At 42.7% G+C, this 8,275-nt stretch overlaps 1 protein-coding gene across 3 annotated transcripts in view; it reads right to left on the bottom strand.

The window, feature by feature from the left end:
• syt7a (synaptotagmin VIIa) overlaps positions 1-8,275 on the bottom strand; it is a 383,396-nt gene that overhangs the window by 359,871 nt on the left and 15,250 nt on the right. The gene's annotated exons all lie outside the window — the stretch shown is intronic.

Here is an 8,275-nt window from a genome sequence, read left to right as displayed (position 1 = left end):
AGTCCATGCTGACCAACGATCGCCCAAACACTAGTCTATCCTACACACCAGAGCCAGTTTACAGAGGCCAATTAACCAACATACCTGCATGACTCTGCAATGCGGGAGGAAATTAGAGCAATGGAGAACACCCATGCGGTCACAGGGTGAACGTGCAAACTCTGTACTGACAGTAGCCATAGTCAAGATCGAACCTGGGCCTCTGGCGCTGCATGGCAGCAACTCTACCGCTGCGCCACTATGCCATCCTAACCTAGATGGAAGTCTATAATAGATTAGCCCCTCAATCCTCAAGTTATATTCTTAATTTTCTGAAGGATTTTGATCATATCCAGAATTTAAAGTTTGCTCATGATTCCGGCACCTATTGTGGCCTCCCCTACCCTTTCATAATGACAGGACAGTCTTTATCTCCACTACAGTATTGAGATGTTAGCATAACTTGACTATTACGACAGTGGGTGGGCGCAATGTTAACATTCTTTATTAAAGCCATATGAAAATAGAGATCTTGAAACTGTTAGCATCATAAACAATGTAGATGGATTTTCATGTGTAATACCATACTAAATCATTGTGCGGCATAGTTGCCTGTGCTGAGATTGCACATTCGCCCTGTGACCACATGGATTTTCTCTGGGTGCACCGGTTTCTTGACCCATCCCAAAGATGTGCGGGTTTGTAGGTTAATTAGCCTCTGTAAATTGCATCCCAATGCGTAGGGAGTAGATGCAAGATGAGATGGCATAGAACTAGTGTGAACGAGTAGAAACAAAGAACTCCAGATGCTGGTTTATACCAAATATAGATACAAAGTGTTGGAGTAACCCAGCGTGTCAGGCAGCATGCTGCATGACCCACTGAGTTGCTTCAGCACTCAGTGTCTATCTTTAGTTTGGACAGGCGCTGGTCGGTGTAGACTCGGTGGGCCGATGGACCCACTTCCATTCTGTATCTGTCAATCTATTAAGTGCCTGGAGAAGACAGGTTTCTTGTACATGGGGAGCATGGAGACCCTCCACATCTTTAAACAGCAACTCCTGTCAAGAGGTTTAGGGCAGTCTCTGAAATGAGTAATGTTACAGCCTGGTAAATCCCTCTGGATACTCTGCCCACATATGTAGGCTGAAAGAAAAGTTGTTGAAGTTCCCTCCCCTTGAGCACGCGAGTTAAATTGATTTCCCGAATGCTGCAGAGATCAGCAGAAACAAGCAGATGTGCCATAGATAAGCAGTGGAACTGAACCGATCTTGATGTTAGGAAGTCAATGGTGACCTTGACCCTGGCCACCACGGACAGAGTATTCAGGAAGACATGGGAGATTGTGCTCGATGTCAGGGAGTTCATACATCCCCAAGGACGAATATATAATTGGAAATCGTCCCTTTTCTTTATCTAGAAACAAAGAACAGCAGATGCTGTTTTATACCAAAGATAGACATAAAGTGCAGGAGTAACTCAGCGGGTCAGGCAGCAACTCCAGAGTTCAGCACGGTATCGTCCTTTTCTTAATATTCTGCCTTTCTAATCATTCTCATTAATCTTGCAAGCTGATCGCGTCATCATAACTTGTCACCAGAGCAACGTCGCCTTCTCCCCATTGGATATATTATCTTCATCCGATCCATCCCTCCCACATATCCTCTGCATTTTAAACTGGTTTGTTTTCTCAATTTTCCTGTTCTGAAGAAAGGTCTTTGAAGGATGCTACAGTGGTGCAGCTGGGAGAGCTGCTGCCTCACTGCACCAGAGACCTGGGCTCAATCCTGACCTCGGGTGCTGTCTGTGTGGAGCTTGCACGTCCTCCAGATACTCAATTTCCTCCCACCTCCCAAAGATGGGTTTGTCGTTTAATTGGCCTCTGTAAAATTGCCTCTATTGTTTAGGGAGTGGATGCAAAATTGGGATAACGTAGAACTAGTGTGGACAGGTGATTGATAGTTGGTGTGGACTCAGCGGGCAGAAGGGTCTGTTTTCCATGCTGCATCACTAAACTAAACTGAAATGTTAACTCGGTTTCTCTTTCCCAAGGTGCTGGTTTCCCAAGTGTTTCGGTGAACTGTTGTTATTTCCAATTTCAAGCATTTGATTTTTTTTTTTTTTTTAAAACACAGTCCCTAACACAGATCATTCAAAATGATGTCTGTCAGTGGGAAATAAAGCCCCTAAGCCCCCAAAACAATATGACCTCATGCGAGGAAGCCAATTATTGACAATGGATGTTAATTATATACATCAGCGCAATCTTCCACCTCTGATGAAAGATCATTGAACAGAACCATTAATTGCTTGCCTTGCTCTCCCACTATTATTGACTGCTTCAGTTTGCTCGAGTTCCTACTACAAACAATAGACAATAGACACAGTAGGCCATTCGGCCCTTCGAGCCAGCACCGCCATTCAATGTGATCATGGCTGATCATCCCCAATCAGTAATACGTTCCTGTCTTCTCCCCATATCCCCTGACTCCACTATCTTTAAGAGCCCTATTAGTTCTCTCTTGAAAATATCCAGAGAACCAGCCTCCACTGCCCACAGACTCACAACCCTCTGTGAGAAAAAGTGTTTCCTCATCTCCGTTCTAAATGGCTTAACCTTTATTCTTAAACTGTAGCAACTGGTTCTGGACTCCCCCAACATCAGGAACATGTTTCCTGCCGCTAGCGTGTCCTAACCCATAATAATCCTATATGTTTCAATAAGATTACCTCTCATCCTTCTAAACTCCAGAGTATACAAGCCCAGCCACACCATTCTCTCAGCATATGACAGTCCCGCCATCCCGGGATTAACCTTGTAAACCTACGTCGCACTCCCTCAATAGCAAGAATGTCCTTCCTCAAATTAGGGGACCAAATCTGCACACAATACTCCAGGTGTGGTCTCACTAGGACCCTGTACAACCACAGAAGGACCTCTTTGCTCCTATACTATTCTTCTATACTAACTCCTCTTGTTATAAAGGCCAACATGCCATTCGCTTCCTTCACTGCCTGCTGTACCTGCATGCTTACTTTCATTGACTGATAAACAAGGACCCCCAGATCCCGATGTACTTCCCCTTTTCCCAACTTGACACCATTTATATAGTAATCTGCCTTCCTGTTTTTGCCACCAAAGTGGATAACCTCACATTTATCCACTTTAAACTGCATCCGCATGCATCTGCCCACTCACCCAACCTGTCCAAGTCATAGCATCCTCTTCACAGTTCACACTGCCACCCTGCTTTATGTCATCTGAAAATTTGCTAATGTTACTTTGAATCCCTTCATCTAAATCATTGATGTATATTGTAAATAGCTGTGGTCCCAGCACCGAGCCTTGCGGTACCCCACTAGTCACTGCCTGCCACTCTGAAAGGGACCCATTAATCGCTACTCTAATTGCCAACCAATTTTCTATCCCCAATACCATGTGCCCTAATTTTGCCCACTAATCTCCTATGTGGGACCTTATCAAATGTTTTCTGAAAGTTCAGGTACACAATATCCACTGGCTCTCCCTTGTCCATTTTCCTAGTTACATCCTCAAAAAATCCAGAAGATTAGCCAAGCATGATTTCCCCTTCGTAAATCCATGCTGACTCGGACCGATCCTGTTACTGCTATCCAAATGTGCCGCTATTTCATCTTTTATAATTGACTCCAGAATCTTCACCACTACTGATATCAGGCTAACTGGTCTATAATTCCCTGTTTTCTCTCCCACCTTTCTTAAAAAGTGGGATAATATTAGCTACCCTCCAATCCACCAGAACTGATCCTGAATCAATGGAACATTGGAAAATTATCACCTATGCGTCCACGATTTCTAGAGCCACTTCCTTACGTACCCTGGGAGGCAGTCCATCAGGCCTTGGGGATTTATCAGCTTTCAGTCCCATCAGTCTACCCAGTACCATTTCAATTCAATTCAATTCAATTCAATTTATTTGTCATTTGGACCCCTTGAGGTCCAAACGAAATGACGTTTCTGCAGCCATTTCCTGCCTAATGTGGATTTCCTTCAGTTCCTCCGTCACCCCAGATTCTCTGGCCACTAGTATATCCGGAAGATTGTTTGTGTCCTCCTTAGTGAAGACGGATCCAAAGTACCTGTTCAACTCATCTGCCATTTCCTTGTTCCCCATAATAAAGTCACCTTTTTCAGTCTTCAAGGGTCCAACTTTCCACCTCACATACCTATAGAAGCTTTTATTATCCTCCTTTATATTCTTGGCTAGCTTACCTTCGTATCTCATCTTTTCACCCCGTATTGTCATTTTAGTTCTCTTCTGTTGCTCTTTAAACATTACCCAATCCTCTTGCATCCAGCTCATCTTTGCTACGTTATACTTCTCTTTTATTTTTATACTGTCCCTGATGTCCCTTGTCAGCCACGGTCACCCCTTAATCCCATTGGAATCTTTCTTCCTCTTTGGAATGAACTGATCCTGCACCTTCTGTATTATTCCCAGAAATACCTGCCATTGTTGTTCCACTGTCATCCCTGCTCGGATATCTTTCCAGTCAACTTTGGCCAGCTACTCCCTCGGTATTCACCTCCCCTCTCACACCGCTCGCAATTGGCCCTGACCTTACCCTCTTATCCCTTCTCGAACTTTCCTTCCCATTAATTCGAGCGCCTTTTGGAACTTTTCCTGTACTCACTTCCCCTTCGACTCAATCTTTATACTCTCAAATTGTCAATCCCTCCCCCTGATACAGGTTTGCAACAAAGTCAGATGACAGGTTTTTTTAATTCCAAAATCAAATTAAGGACAAACCTTTCCCTTTTCAATATATGAATAGGATATGGGATTCATTCATTAATACTTGGTTTTGGTAACGCCTACCTTAATATATGGTGCGTAATGGTCATATATTGGGAGCATATAACTCAAGCTAATAGTATTCCATAAGAAACACGTCGCCTTTTTAAAAAAATCCTAAGGGGTATGCTGCTACAATTTATAGCTCCTCCAAGACCCATTATTTATTTCTTTACTTGTTCAACGATCACTTCCTATGCCTTGCACCATCATTCCTTTAGTCACATTACCAATTACCAATGTGTTTCACTCCCTCTTTGCCCATCATCTCCTCACAATTTGGCACTCTATTGGCTCTGCACATCCTTGTAAACTGTTGAACGTCATGACTTCTAGTTCAAGTTCCCAACTACTTGTGCTACCCTCTCCATTTCTGAACATTTCCAGCATTTATTTCAATTTCACACTTCCTCCAGTTTTGGCTTAATCAGCCTGATAACTTGGCTGCACAGCTGAATTGACCATTAAATAGAAATATTTTGATAAGAGTACTTTAAAATAGAACACAAACTTGTACCTGTGCATCTTATCAGATGAGAGGGTTTAGAACAGGAGTGCATATTTGTAACATTACAGCACCAATACATTGTGCTGCAGGATAATGCAAACAAGTTTTCATAAGTTCAAGTTGCTCATTTCAACTTTGCAATTGGGAAGCATCAACAAGGGGGCAGTAAATAACTAGAAGGGACTGTGTAACCAGAGGAGCCAAATCACCATTGTCCTTACATAATGTAGAACAAGGAACTGCAGATGCTGGTTTACAAACAAAAAGGGCACAAAGTGCTGGAGTAACCCAGTGGGTCAGGCAGCATCTCTGGTGAACATGTACAGGGTCTCAGGACCCTTCTTCAGACACTGCCCAGGCACAACTTCAAACAGTCAATCCCAAAGCAACAGAGCCACAAGGTTTAGAAACAAAGAAATGCAGATGCTGGATTATACTGAAGATAGACGCAAACTGCTGGACTAACTCAGCGGGTCTGGGAGCAGCTCTGAAGGGTCACGACCTAAAACGTCACCCATCCTTTTTCTCCAGTGATGTTGCCTGACCCACAGGGCCACAAGATTCACACATTTATCCCCTGTTGAATGATGCAAAGTAAATATCCAAGTAGACAGAACCCTTCCTGACAAGGCAGATGCAAAATATATCTGGATGTAAAGAATTATAACCGGGGCAGAAAATAAAAGCAGAAGACAGATGCCTGTGAGGCGAGGTGACTATAACCAAACAGAAACACCGAGATACTGCGGTTAGACACAAGCTGGAGTAACTCAGCAGGTCAGGCAGCATCTCTGGAGAAAAAGAATAGGTCAAGACCCTTCTTCGGACTTCTCCTGAAGAAGAATCTTGACCCAAAATGTCATCTATTCCTTCTCTCCAGAGATGCTGCCTGACCAGCTGAGTTACTCCAGCTTTTTGTGTCTATCTTCAATTTAAACCAGCATCAGCAGTTCCTTCCCACACATTTTGTCTGCTTCACTGTGAAATTTCTTTAAGGTATACTTACTTCAAAGACGTTATATTCCTCTCTCCGACAAGAGTTCTGCAACACCCTCTCTCGCTGCACACCCTCTGTGAATCCTCCTCCTCTCCGACCACATTTTAAATATCTCGTTTCCCTTTCCCCTGACTCTCAGCCTGAAGATCTCAACCCAAAATGTCATCTATTCTTTTTCTCCAGAGATGCTGCCTGACCCGCTGAGTTATTCCAGTTTTTGTGTCTATCTTCGGTTTAAACCAGCATCTGCAGTTCCTTCCTGCACGAGATGCGGCAGTGTTGCAGCACGGGTGTGAAAAAATGTAAACATTTTACTCAAAGGTCACATCAACTCATCTGCTAATCCATTAGTTGGACTGACGTCGATATCATTCACACCCAAGTCATGGTGTTTAGAAAATGTATTTAATTTGGGATCACTAACTAGCTGAGACACTTTAGGATACCTCATTTACTATTTTTGAAAAAAAAAAATTGATGCACACACAAATCCAGGCAGATTCGCCATCTGTTTTGTAAACACTGCCTCTGATCAACCAAATCAAAAAAGGTAGACACAAAATGCTGGAATAAGTCACTGGGTCGGGCAGCATCTCTGGAGAAAATGGATAGGTGCCGTTTTGCGTCAGGACCCTTCTTCAGACTGATTGGAGTGGGGATGGAGGGGAACAGGAAGCAAGAAAAGACCAAGACAAATAAGGGCCGGCAACACATGACCTCATGCAGGGAGTTTCCCCGATAGGTCAATTGTTGGCTAGGCTCGGTGGGATCCAAAGACGGAAACATTGCTGTAAATTGTGGAACTGGTTAACCAACGTTTAGTGGTGGAAGGAAGGCAAGGTGGAGGGAAAAATTATACAAACTCCACTCATGATACTCATCTGTTGTCCTATGGAAGTCACAAGCAACCAAATGTACTTTTTCTCATTGTATATTTTCCAGTACTGAAGTGATAAAAAAATACTTGGCCTTTTAAAACCTTTTATGTTCTTAGATTATGTTTCTTACCCGTTGTACTTTGGAAAATTACATATATGAAAATATATAAAGCTTTGCATGAACAGCAAGCTGTAATCTTGAGTAAACGGAGCAATGTAGATAACTCAGAATGAACTTGTTTGAAAAGGCCAATGCATTTTATTTCACTGGTTAAAGGAGAACATAAACGTGGGGCACTAATCAACCAGACATTGCCACAAAGGAGGGGCTGGGATGAGACTTGTACAAATCTGTAGCCAAGGGGAACAAAACAAGGCTCCTGAAAATGGCAAACTGCCCAAATATAGAATGCCAACAGTCTTGAGTTCTGATTTGATGACCACTTTGATGAAGGAAGTGGGCCCCTCAAGATTGTACAAACTAGAGAGGGGATTTCTGATATCACTGAATTACGTTTCCGTAACCGCATGGATTTTCTCCGAGTGCTCTGGTTTCCTCACACACTCTAAACATCTACAGGCTTGTAGGTTAATTGGCTTTGGTAAAAATTGTAAATTGTCCCTAGTATGTAGGATAGTGCTAGTGTACGGAGATCACTGGTCGGCACAGACTTGGTGGGCTGAAGGGCCTGTTTCCGTGCTGTATCTCTAAAGTCTAACCCATCCAGAAGCAAGTGACATACATTAGTCGTAGATCGTGAGATTTTAAAAACAACAATGAAGGACAAAACCATAATGCCAAGTCATTATATCGTTGACCTTAATCAGATAATGCACATATTAATCAAACACCTAAACTGAACAGTCAAGGCTACGTGTGGTTTAATGCAGTTTTAGTTACTGCAAATCAAACTTACTGCCATATTTAGGTGTTGCTTAAAAGGCATTAGATAATGAACCAGTAAAGATAATTCAAAAGCATCACAGCTGCCAATAATGTTTTAATTTACCAGAGATACAGTAAGATTTTTTTAAATCCCCATGATTTTTAAATTTAAAAAATGATATGGATGAACTG

This window comes from Leucoraja erinacea, chromosome 18 (genome assembly GCF_028641065.1).
Source record: "Leucoraja erinacea ecotype New England chromosome 18, Leri_hhj_1, whole genome shotgun sequence".
Classification (NCBI taxonomy): domain Eukaryota; kingdom Metazoa; phylum Chordata; class Chondrichthyes; order Rajiformes; family Rajidae; genus Leucoraja; species Leucoraja erinaceus.
Note: the sequence above shows the minus strand (reverse complement) of the source record. Positions and strands in the feature narration are given on the sequence as shown.